The sequence below is a fragment of the Bufo bufo genome, chromosome 3 (assembly GCF_905171765.1).
Source record: "Bufo bufo chromosome 3, aBufBuf1.1, whole genome shotgun sequence".
In the NCBI taxonomy this organism is placed as follows: Eukaryota; Metazoa; Chordata; class Amphibia; order Anura; family Bufonidae; genus Bufo; species Bufo bufo.
In genome coordinates this window covers 203,449,671-203,463,351 of record NC_053391.1, presented here as the reverse complement: position 1 = coordinate 203,463,351, position 13,681 = coordinate 203,449,671, and positions in this window count along the sequence as shown.

Genomic DNA, 13,681 nt, shown 5'->3' with positions numbered 1-13,681 from the left:
AAACTCTCAAGATGTGTCCGAGTGCAAGAGAATGGTTACAAGGTTTTATCTAGATGGTATAGAACCCCAGACAAAATTTCCTCGTATTATCCTAACGTCCCAGACAATTGTTGGAGATGTGAAAAGAATAAAGGTTCTTATTTCCATATCTGGTGGGATTGCCCTCTGCTAAAACCCTGGTGGGAGAAAATATTCAATTTAAGCAATACCATATGCAAAACCAACTTTCCTATTTCCCCTGAGATCGCACTATTATCTTTTGGTATACATGGGGTGGACACTCACAAAAAAATCCTCTTCTCCTTCCTGATTTCAGCAGCACGATTACTTATCCCCATAAATTGGCGTAGCCCAGTCATCCCCACTATAGACCATTGGATAGCTAAAGTCGACCAATTTTATCGCCTTGAAGAGCTCTCACATTGGGAGTTAAAATCCAGAAATACATTCCTTCGTATTTGGTCTTTATGGAAATCGTATAGAAACTTTGCTTAACACCTCATATTCTATACCCAGGTGTTCCGACGTTCAACTTCATGAAAGGTGAGGGTTTGACTTTTGAGACTTTCACTGAACCTGACAATGAACAGATCGCATCGCTGGTTCACTGTGTGCCACTGTAGTTCCTATCCTTTGATGAAATGCAAATACCTCTTTAGTGAAAAATAGACAAATGATGTAAGTATTAATACATTTCAGCTTTTAAGTGGTTTTATTTATATAGTATTGCAATCATTTAAATTTTTAAAGCTTAACAGTCAGTTTTAATGAAGTAACTATTCATTTTGTTATTTGTCTAATAATGTCTTTATATAAAGCTCACTGAGTAGTTAAATGACAATGAAATAATTCTTTAGAGATAACATCTGTGTAAGTTAAGCATCATAGTTAATTGGGCATATTACACACATTCTGATCTTATTTCCAGAAAGTGGTTGCATTTTTCAAATTTCCCCTTGCCTCAAAAGTTCACTGAATTTCAGCCATATTGAGAATTCATAAAGATTTACTACAGTATATGTTGCTTCATCATTTCTGCACAAAAATGCTGATAATAATTAGTATGGGAAGACAGCCTGGGAGCTCCATTGCACATTTCCAATAAACTGTTGAATAATTAGCACAAAACACATTGCGTTAAGTGATTTCTCAGATGTAAATCAATGACTCATTAGTTTTAAACATACCAGACTTCTAGACCCTGAAATTATGGTGTGAACATATGGTGTTGTTTGCCAACTCAAATAAATCCTGATTGGTGAACAATTCTATATGTTCTAGAAGTTTCTCTGATGCCAATACCACTGTACAACATGTTAAAAGTGCCTTCAATGCAAAAGAAAACCAAATTACAATACTTTTAAAATGGTTCCATGCACATAGCTGATGGATCATGTATAGCATTTAATGGCAAGGACAGAATACGACCAGGAAAGCTTTTCAAAAGCATGCATTGCAAACGATTTGCTGGATTTAACAGGGTGAGATTGAATCCCAATTCATAGCTAGACTGGTGTAATAATTCACCTATGTGCTTGTGTAAGGCACAGTAGAGGATGCTGAAGCTGCATGTTAAAGTCCAGGGAAGATGTTTTGACTCTGATCGCAAGTGGGCAGTAGAGTGTAAAGAGCAGCAGTTGAGTGCATGTGCGAGAGTTTACTCTCTGGAGCAGCTATCAGAGCCTACAGAGGCAAGAAAATCATTGATTGGGATAATAAACAACACTGCACGGCCTTAAAAAGAGTTCCTACAGAGATTAATACAAGGAGAGATAAAAAGAGACCAGAACCCGGAATAGAATATAATTGTTGTCTTTGACTTTGGGACTGATGCCCAGAATTATGTGTGAGCTATGTAGAAAACTGTCTACACTACACTGTCATTGTTGAAGCATTAACTACAATGGTTGTCCTAGTCTGTTTTTCTTTTTTTGCCCATCCACCTACTGTACATCTTATTTTTGCCCATCCACATATTAGTATGCATTCATCAATGGTAAAAGAGATTGCTTATTACTGCCAAGGTCAGGAGACCCCACGTTCAATCTAACTGTGAACATGACATAAATGTATAAAATAGAAATAAAGTATAGCTTAAATGAGTTCTAATACTGAATAAACACCACAAAATTATGATAGGTCAAACAAGAAAGGTAAGCTGATATGAAGGCCTTCATGGTTTTTAACATTTATATGGTGGATCAACAGAAGATTAAATGCTATTAGATTTTTATTTTTATTTTTCAAGGGAAGTTATTACAATGGAAAGAATATATTAATAAACTCTGAATGTCTCTGAAAAAGAAATATTCATCTATAACCATATATATAATTTCATGAAAAAAAAATGGTACGTGCAATATGGATTTTGCTGTGTTTGTGAAATTTTTTTTTTTTTTTTTAAAGAGCTCTCAGGAAAGGATTTAAAAGCTGTTTCATGGCTGTGAAAGTAAGAAATTAGACTCTGAAAAAGCAGGAAGAAAAAAAACCTGTTGTGTTTCTACCTTTTGGAACATGGTGTAATATTGCCATGGAATTGGCTATACGCACTTGATAATGGCCAATATTAGAAAGTGCTTGTAAAAATCTTATATAAGGCATATTTGACAACTCAAAAATGTATACAGATTTTGAGGTGAAATGCTTTACAGGATGTGAAAAATTGGATCTATGATATACATGTGATGGGCTTGTTGTATTCATGAAGAATATATCTAATGGGGTGAGTGTATTTAAAAATAGGTTGGAACACTCCAATTTACTTTCCATTTGTGTTAAAAGAAATGTGTGGTCAACAAGCAATCATAAATCATAAATTATCACAGTTTATTGTTATGGCTTCTAAGGTTAATTTAACTAAAAACAGGAAAAACAGGAAACTGTCAATCTAACCAGTGCTAGGACAGATGGGATAACATTTGGTGTGTGGAAAAAAAATATGGTAAAAAAATACTTAGCAAAATGGCTATGTGTGAATAAAACCTTAATTTTCCTGTTTCTTGCTTGCCAGTGAGCAAATACTGTCAATTCGTACCCTCAGAGTATGCATCTGTTTCTGACATAACACCCTTCCTTTAGCAAACTCTCTATATATACAATTTATTTCCTGTATATACCCCTTGGCCTCCTGAGACACCGGATCACTTATTATACACCATAAACCTAATAAAGGAAGTAATTCTGTAAAACAAGAAGAACATGTCTCTGTCTTTATTACAATTTACCAATATCACTCCCTTACCAGGTTAAATTGATTTCTAAAATTAAATTGGGTAGGTTTCAGCTTTTGTACAGCACAGGCCCGGGGGTACTACAGTATTATAATATACAGTAACACCAGAATATTATATAAAGCACCAGGGATGAGGATGTTGATGTTAGTAAGGAATTCTATGTATGAAAGACAGAGTTATGTCTTTTAAAATAACTGATTTTCTATAGAGGAAGTTTCAGAGGAAGTTTCTAGAAAGTTAAAGAAAATGTGCAAAAGAGATAATACAAAGTAGTAGTCATATTTAATGAGTTTATTTACTTGTAGGAAATTTCTTAAATTCCAAACTCCAAGGAGCTAGACATGTTCTGGGTATTTTACATATGATAAATAATCAGAGGGTAAATAAAAAGACTGAACATTAGGATTACAGATTAAATTCCTCCTAAAGGTCTTGGAGTCCAAATTTCATGTTTATAGGGGTCATTTATTAAACAGAAATACACCTAAATTAGGCATAATTCTGGCGCGGATTGCGGTGAAAAGATTCTTTGCCCCTCAATCTGCTACTTCTCCCTGCTCACTCCAGGTCTACAAAAGTAGGTGTCATTGGCGGGGAAGGGGACGCGCCAGCTGGCCCGTTTCATTCATCATTTTCTACACCTGGTTTAGGTGTAGAAAATAGTCTAAATGTAAAACAGCTGGGAAGCTGTATTAAATTTGGAAGTGGCAATGGATCCGCTGAAGTTATAAAGAGACCTGCGCCTCTTCATAACTCCACCGGATCCAGCGCTAGCACAGGGCCTTATTAAGACTGGTGTCTAAAACGCTGATCTTAGTAAATGTGCCCCATAATATTTACTCCAGAACTTTAAATGTCCAGCACTTTTATGGTTAACCCCATCTTGACAGGCTAATCATGGGAACTATCCAGTTCCTGTTAATTGACGTAATAGTATATTCTAGTAATGACACGGGCACAGGAGTTGTGACCATGCCATCACTTTTGGCTTTGTTATAGAGCTACTATCTCGCTCTAATGGCAGCCAGAGATAATAGATAAGTGTTCAGGCATAGAGAGGAAACTCCTTCGTGATCTGCTAAGGAGCTGTCTTGGCAGTCTGAGATCTAACAAAGCCCCCCCCCCTTCCAGACCTACCAAGTACAATTTATTATTTGTAGGCGGTTGTTTTTTCAGATTTTTTGTAATAGACATAATTCACTGCAGTACAATAGCACTGTAGTCTATTATATCAATAATCAGGGAGTTGCAGGTTCCGGTTAACTATTTACTGCTTTAAAATAAAAATAAATAAAAAGAAGAAAAATTGCCTTTTTTACTTACAAAAGCTTTTTTACTTACAAAAAAAAACGATTGGTACAAACAAGTGACCTAATTATTTTCTCTGGTGAACATTGTGAAAAAAATTATGATAGGTCAAACAAGAAAGGTCCGCAATACGGCAACGGGGCGCACACGCCCGTGTGAAATAGGCCTTAATCAGATGCTTCATTGGCATAAAATGCATAAAATTTATTAAGAGCCTTTTAATAACTTTGGTACATCTTGGGAAGGCTGAGTGCCAGAAACTGAAATCCATACCAGCTAGCAGCTTTAATAGATTTTATATCTAAGTTATGGCAGTTTTCTGTTGAGCTACATAGGCCATAGCTCTCCTGCCCACGGTTTAGAAAATGGGCAAGCACAATGTAACCAGCAAAAAGTAAAACATTTTTGGAAAAAAGGGGGCTTGGCAAAAAAGAAAACATTTACTTTCTCTGTCAGAAAACTGGCATTAAAGTCTTGATTGTTTTTATTGTGCAAGAATATACTCTCCTCCAAATAAAATTATAAAAAATTATGCAATACATTATATGTGCCCCATAATGAACATACAGTGTTCACTGCAAATAAATAAATAAATAAATAAATAAGAAAACAATCCAGAATTCCTGGTTTTGTCCATCCAGTCTCTTAAAAATTGGAATAAAAAAAGTGATCAAAATGCAATCAATGAAAAAGCTCATGGAATGAACCAATTTGTACCGAACCGGGTTCAGGCTAAACTTTCCAATTTTCCGGATGACAGATGAACCCGAAACTATTCAGGTTCATTTCGGATATGTTCAGTAAAGCGGTGTGTAAAGCCATTTTACTGCATATTTCACAGCAAAAATAGAAGAAAAAGAAGGGTGCTTACATAACCCTGAGAGGAAGTGGTGTGAGGGCTTGCCCTAATTGGCTCCCAGCCCAACAGACAGCCAAGATGAGACAATCAACACTGCAGCAGGCCAGGAGGTGCCTTAGCAGAATGAGCAGAACATTATTCGGTGTTGGGCTGTGAATGAGGGTGGATGGTTTTTACATTGTCTGCGAGAAAAGTGATCTTAAGGAGTCAGGGACAGTGAAAACATCAATAAAGCTTGTTTACTGCCAGGGACATTGAAGGGAAAGGCTAGAATTACAAAGAAGAAGAATTGTGTAGAATAGGGATAGGCAGGGAAAGCTTTTAGCCAGGAAGTAAGAAGTGAGGAGTTGAGGCTGGCTTTGCCTCCTAGCACAACTGCAGCTGCTGCAAACCTCAAAAGCAGCTACTTAACTTTTAGATTTTTGGTTTAAGTTTGAAAAACGGTATGAATCTATGATTGATGACACAATATTACGGATAAATATGTTTATTTCTCTATCAAAACACAGGGTAGTGAACCAAATTATTTGGTGAGTGATTACTTGATATTAAGCATCAGACCTCAATCATCCATGGAATTAAATTTAGTTTTGGGGGTTGCTTAATTTAATGAAACCAGCATATAGGTGATCAGTACACCAATACACAGTGTAGCACATTAATTTATTTGTGAGTTATATTGTGATATGAAGCATCTAGGCCTCAATCATCCATCCACTGATTTCTTTCTCCACATGGTCGGATTTTTTAATTTTTTTTTTTTTGGGGGGGGGGGGGGTTCAATTCAAGTAAACCAGAATATACCATATTTTTCGCCCCATAAGAAGCATTTTTCCCCAAAAGTGGGGGGGGGGGGGAAATGCCCCTGCGTCTTATGGGGCGAATACTAATCAAGCGCTTCCATTATTGAAGCGCTGATTAGTACTGGTGGACCGGGAAGAGGTGAAATCGCTATACTCACTTCTTCCTGGTCCTAGGCGCTCTGCTGTGAAGGCTACGCACATGTGAGGGCGCGTTGTGACCTCACACTGTGCGCGCCACACACAGCAGACTGAACAGGAGGATTATCGAGCACGGGCGTTGAAGAGCAGCGGCGTCCGGAGCAGGAAAGGTAAGTGTTTTTTTTTATTTGATTTCGGGGCTAATGGAGGCACTGGGGGCTGAAGAGAGGCATATGGGGGCTAAAGAGAGGTATATTGGGTGCTAAAGAGAGGCATATGGGGGCTGATGAGAGGCATGGGGCTCTTATCTTAGGTCTTATTGGGGGTCATTCACATTGGGGTCTGAGCTGAGGTCTGTTTGGGGTCTGATCTGTGGTCTTATTGGGGTCTTATTAACATTGGGGGTCTGACTGATTGGTGGACTGACCTGAGGTGTAATAAAAAATATTTTTTTCTTATTGTCCCCCTCTAAAACCTAGGTACGTCTTATAGGGCGAAAAATACGGTAGTTTGTGAGTAGACCAATACACAGGGTAGTGTATCAAATTATCTGTGAGTAATAACATGATATTAAGTATCAAGCCTCAATCATCTGTTTCTGTTTAGTTATTTCTTTACTCAGTTGGAATGAAATTTTTTTGGGGGAAATTTTTAAATTTAATTAAGCCAGCATATAGGTTATGGGAACACTAACACACTTTTTGTGAGTGATGACATGATATTAAACACTGGGCCTCAATCGACCTTCTGTTTATGCTATATCCACACAGTTGTAATTAAAAAAATTTGGGGGACAGTTTAATTTAATTAAACCAGCATATAGGTGTTCACTACACCACTACACAGGATATTTCACCAAATTATCTTTGAGTGATAACCTGATATTAAAGAGGATCTTTCACCACTCCTGACATGTCTGTTTTAATAGCTTCATGCATTCCCCATGTAATAACAATTCTGGAGAATCTACTCTTATGACTCTATGTTGTGCCATTCCTTTATTATTTCTACCAGAAGGTACACACAACCAACGTGTTACCTCCCCTCTGTACCCTTACTGAAGGCTAATAGCAATTCATTCATAACTTCTGGTAGAAATAAGGAATGGCATATCATAGAGTCATAAGAGTAGATTCTCCAGAATTGTTATTACATAGGGAATGCATGAAGCTATTAAAACAGAAGAGGTAAAAAGTCCTCTTTAAGCATCATGCCTAAATCATTCATTGTCATTGATTTCTTTCTCCACTTGGTTGGAATTAAAAAAAATTTGGGGGTTGCGCAATGATATTAAGCGTCAGGCCTTAATTATCCATTTCCGTTTATTAACATCTCCACATGACTACAATTTTTTTTAGTGGTTATTCAATTGAATAAAACCAGCATAGAGGAGACCAATACTCCAATACACAGGGTAGTGTACCAAATTATCGGTAAGTGATAATGTGATATTAAGCATCAGCCTTCAATCATCTATTTCTGTTAATTTCCTTCTAAACATGGTTACAATTTTTTTGGAGGGTTGTTCAATTGAATTAAACCAGCAATTTATCTGTGCATGTGTCAGCCCTCAATCATCCATTTCTGTTATATTCTTTAGTCACACAGTTGGAAAATATTTTTTTGGGGTTGTTCAGTTGAATTAAACTAGCATACAGGTAGACACGACACCAAAACACTGGGTAGTGCACCAAATTATCTGTGAGTGATTACCTGATATTAAGCATCAGGCCTAAAAAATAAATTTCCATTTATTTACTTCTCTACACAATTCCAAGTTTTTTTTGGGGGGGTTGATCAATTTAATTGCCAGCATATTGTTGATCACTACACCAATACACAGGGTAGCATACAACATTATCTGTGAGTGATAACAAATCCATTTCTCTTTATTTCTGTTTCCAGACATTTCAATTTATTTTTTGGAGTTGAGTTACTACAGCAATACACAGGGTATCGCAATTATCAGTATTTCTGAGTGATTACAAAGTTAGGCCTATCTATATCTGTCTCCACACATTTCCAATTCTTATTTTGGGGTGGTGTTAATTATTAAAACAAGCATATACATAATTAGACTTTGGAGTCTGATATCATTTCATGGGACCGGTGGTCACACCATTCCTCCTGCTCCTCCTCCTTGCTGCCCCAGAGAAGGCTTTCAGTGGAGCTCTCTCAATCTTTACTGCCCCTTCCTAGTGGTATACTTTCCTTTTTCCTAAGAAGGGGCAAGGAAACCCCACCTATGGAAGATAGTCAAGTCTCCCTGTTGATCACTTTTGTGAGAATTGTCACCATTTGGGAAGCCCTGAGGAGGAGGTTTGGGAGGAGGCTGGCGACCCCATGCATAGCTATCTTGATGGTGGTGGTGATTGTGGCACCTGTAGCCATGGGATTGGCGGTGGGCACAGTAACAGTGGCAGTCGGAGAAAACACGGAGCAGGGGAGAGGGCCCAAGAGCCCACTATGATATCTCACAGTCTGATAAAAAGGGCATGAAGGGTAAAGACTATGATGATGATTGTGTGCTTGATAGAACCCAGATCATGGTGTTGAGGAGTAGTGGTGGTGGCAGCAATGAAGAGCAGAGGAGATGTACCAGGGCCATGTCTGCTTCTGGATCTGATGATGCCACTGACACTGTGAGTGGGTTAGGTTTAAAACATGCTACCCTGAGCTCGGCTGCCTGAAGCTCTGTGTGAGCATTTTTTTTCTCCACACAACAGGAACACAAAATCACAGATGTGCAGGCTTAAAATAATTTGTGACACTGTAAACACAATCATAGGTATCATTGGTCTATTGCAGCAATTTCTAATTAGGGAGAGCAACTTGTATACATGCAAAGTATTGTAGGCCAGGAAACACATCTCTAGATTTTGATAAAAAAATATATCAAAATTAGTATATCTTATAATGGCATAAAAAAGGCTTGACCTTCTTGTTTTTTTATAGGATGGTTAACTTACAAATCTTTAGTTAGTGGACTTATGCATTTTGATCAAAACATATACCAGTGCCTCATGTACAGTACGTATATCAGGGCGCTGTATACTATTTATTATGCTGAGAAGTGATGTTAATTGTGCTGAGAAGCAGCAGGTGCGATCAATGTTTCTCTCTATTTTTGGGTATTTCATTAGTGTCTTTCCTTCTCCCATTGTATCAGCACTCTTCCCATTTGGCAAAGTGATTTTAATTAGCAGGAGACTGCATAAGGGTAATACATTCCTAACAGTTCTCACTTGGAGTTCCCGAGAGCACATGCCCAAAGGTGAGCTTTTGACATCCGTTCACATTGTGTAGTACTGGGTCGTTGCCATTGTTGCTGTGGTGCTGTGCTGGCGGGTTGAGGAGACCCCGTGCCAGGGTGGCTTTGTCTAGCAGCAGGAGTGTTTTACTGCTGGGTCCCTCCGCCTGCTGGTGCAGTGCTGCAGCGTCGGTGGTCACCATTAGTGTTGAGCGCGAATATTCGAATAGCAAATACTAATTGCGAATATCGCAGCTTCGATAATTCACGGATATTACGAATTTACCGCTATATATTCGTTATATTGAATATTCATCATTTTTTCCATCTGAGCAAATGATTCCTCCCTGCTTAAAATGCTTGTGGTCAATGAATCATTGGGCCACAAGCAAGAAGCAGTTAGATTGTGAAAACTCTAATCCGATGGTATATTCTAACACAAAGGCGTTCCCATGGTGATGGGGACGCTTGAAGTTAGAGTATACCAACAGGCGCATACATACTGGCCCCCTGCTGCCTGGCGGCACCTGACCTCTGACAGGGCACTGTGATCCACACAATTAACCCCTCAGGGGTTAATTGTGCGGATCACAGCACCCTGTCAGAGGTCGGGTGCCGCCGGGCAGCAGTGCGCCCCTCTGCCCCCCCCACTATTAAAATCATTCATGGGCAGTGCGCCCTAACCCCCCCCTCACCAGTATTACAATCATTATTCATTGCTGGCAGTGCGCCCTCAATCCCCCCTCCCTCCCCAGTATTAATCATTGCTGGCAGTGCGCCCTCAATCCCCCCTCCCTCCCCCGTATTAATCATTGCTGGCAGTGCGCCCTCAACCCCCCTCCCTCCCCAGTATTAATCATTGCTGGCAGTGCGCCCTCAATCCCCCCTACCTCACCAGTATTACAATCATTGCTGGCAGTTCGCCCTCAATCCCCCCTCCCTCCCTCCCCAGTATTAATCATTGCTGACAGTGCGCCCCCCAACCCCCCATCATTGGTGGCAGCGGCAGTTCTGATCGAAGTCCCAGCAGTGTAATGCTGGGGCTCCGATCGGTTACCATGGCAACCAGGTGTCACGGCGGACATGCACAGTTAGATAAAACACCAACCAGGCTCTGGACGAGAGATGGGGGAAGGGTCACCTCCTAATTTATCCCTGACCTCTTTCCCTACAATGCTCAGCCCACAGACCAAATCTTGATGGTAGATTTGCTGTGCCACCAGCCAATGCTAACAGAACCCTGAACTCCCTGAGATGGTGAAGTGGGGAGAAAGGAGCTGCCAGCTCGCACAGAACCTGGATGGGTAAGATGACATAAACAACCAAACAAGAAAATACACTTATCTGCTGAGAGCAGGAACAAACAGCCAACCTTCCTTCCAAGACCACAATGAAGAGTATAATCCGCTCAGAGCACCTTGGCTGGAGACAATTTAAACTAATGACTCCACCCAGTGCACCTGATGAGGGGCGGATCCAGCACAGCATCAAAACAAATACTAGACTCGTGCTGCAATCCTGGCTGACCTCCGCACATCGTCAGAGTGGGGCATGACACCAGGACGCTACTGAAGTCCTGGCTGCCATGGTCAGTTAGTCATCATTGTACTTACCTGCGCTGGGGCCGCCGGGCGCTCCGTCTTCTCAAACTCACAGATCTGTGTGGCGCATTGCTATAAGCATACGCCGCACAGACCTGTGAGTTTGAGAAGAAGGAGCGCCCGGCGGCCCCAGCGCAGGTAATTACAATGCTGACTAACTGACCATGGCAGCCAGGACTTGAGTAGCGTCCTGGTTGCCATGGTAACTGATCGGAGCCCCAGCATTACACTTCTGGGACTCCGATCGGAACTGCCGCTGCCACCAATGATGGGGGAGGGGGCGTGGGGGGGCGCACTGCCAGCAATGATTAATACTGGGGAGGGAGGAAGGATTGAGGGCGCACTGCCATCAATGATTAATACTGGGGGGAAGGATTGTCAGCGCACTGCCAGCAATGATGTTTAATACGGAGGGGGGGATCCGCACTGGCCACCAATGATTGTAATACTGGTGAGGGGGGGTTAGGGTGCACTGCCCATGAATGATTTTAATAGTGGGGGGGGGGGGGGGGGGGGCGGGGGGGGGCGCACTTCTGCCCGGCGGCACCTGACCTCTGACAGGGTGCTGTGATCTGCACAATTAACCCCTCAGGTGTGGCACCTGAGGGGTTAATTGTGTGGATCACAGTGCCCTGTCAGAGGTCAGGTTCCGCCATGCAGCAGGGGGCCAGTATGTATGCTCCTGTTGATATACTCTAACTTCAAGCGTCCCCATCACCATGGGAACGCCTTTGTGTTAGAATATACCATCGGAGGGGGGCGGCGCTTGCGCTGAGCGTGGATGGTTGTGTGAAGCGCTGCTCTGTCACCAGACTATCCCTCCTAGCACAATATTAACAGCTCCTCAGATCAAAAAATGGTCAAAATCAGTGGACAGAAGCCCACTGACTCCTCAGGACCTGCCAAATCGATGATAAATGCAGGAGATATGGACACATTTATAAAAAAGGCAGCCGCTGCATTCGTGGCAAAGGAAGCCAAGATCGCGCCCGGAACACCAAAAACCTCCGGTTACAGACAACAAGCTCCTAATGGTGCCGATGGAGGTAGGGATGCTTCCCCTGGCTCAGATGCCCGGCCAATATCTAGAGGATTTCGGAAAGAATCGTTAGCTGAAGCCCTCAAACCCCTGAGTTCAGAAATGGCGGCTATCAGGGGCGACATATGCCATATTGGCATGAGAGTGGAATCGCTAGAAGAAAATCAAGCTAAACATACTACTCACCAGAAAGAAATGTCTCTAAACATGGCGGGATACCACGCACACATTAAGATGTTGCACACAGCCGTGGAAGATCAAGAAAACAGGGGACGAAGAAACAATCTTCGCTTCAGAGGAATCCCCGAATCTGTTGCACCAAGCGACATACCAGAAACGGTGGTGCAGATATGCCTACATCTCCTGGGCCCAGATACAGCCCATGAAGTCACCATTGAAAGAGCACATAGAGCCCTAAGGCCTAAGCCTCAACCTAATGAGCCACCTCGGGACGTAATTTGTAAGTTCCTATACTTCCCAGTCAAGGAAGCAATTCTTACAAGTGCCAGGAACAACCCTTCAGTGAATTGGGAAGGCAATGATATCTCCATCTTTCAGAACTTGGCGCAATCGACACTTAAAAAACGTAAAGCTCTAAAACCGCTTACCGACTGGCTGGAAGCTCACAAGATACTGTATTGATGGACATTTCCTTTTGGTCTCTCCTTCTCCCAAGATGGACGTCGCCTTTTCTTATCCTCATTCAAAGACCTGGAGAAGATTTATGATCATCTCGGGATCCAGCCACTACCTATCGAGAATTGGGATGCGTTCCAGGGGATGACAACCTTTCCTGACCTTCCTAACATCCTGCCCTGGGAGATACCTCGTACCCCTAAGCCGCAAAGAGAAAGAAGAGGAAACGTCTCCACTCCTAGAAGACTCCCACTTTCGGATGACTGAATGTTCGGGACTTCAGCACCCCAGATAATTATACCACTTCTGTCTGTCTTTTCTGTTATTAGAATTTTCTTTCTTTTTTTTTTTCCCACAAGTTAGATATATTACCTGTTCATAGTTGCCTATTAGATATTATCGTATCATAGCCAAGTCGGTTAGATACTTAATTGCAACACAGTGAGACATATTCATCTTTTGTACAAAAGATATCTTCGCAATGCCAATATCTCTCGGTGCTCGCTTGCAGAAAATTCGGATATCGTGGCGATTCCAGCCTGTGCTTATATATATGATCTCCTGATTTTCGCAAAGACGCAAGAGAATCAGATGTTCAATTGCCCAAAACTGAAGTTACATGCCTTCATTCTTTCTGTTCACCCTTATCGATACCCCCCTGCAACCCCTATTATGTTTAATTGTAATGTAGTAGGACATACCTAGGTCTACGCATATGGTCTCCTCGCATTGCTCACTTCTCCCTGTACCCGCTTGCATAAAAGACAAAACCGAAGTAATATATAAGGTTCAGGGGCGCATGACCTTTCGATTT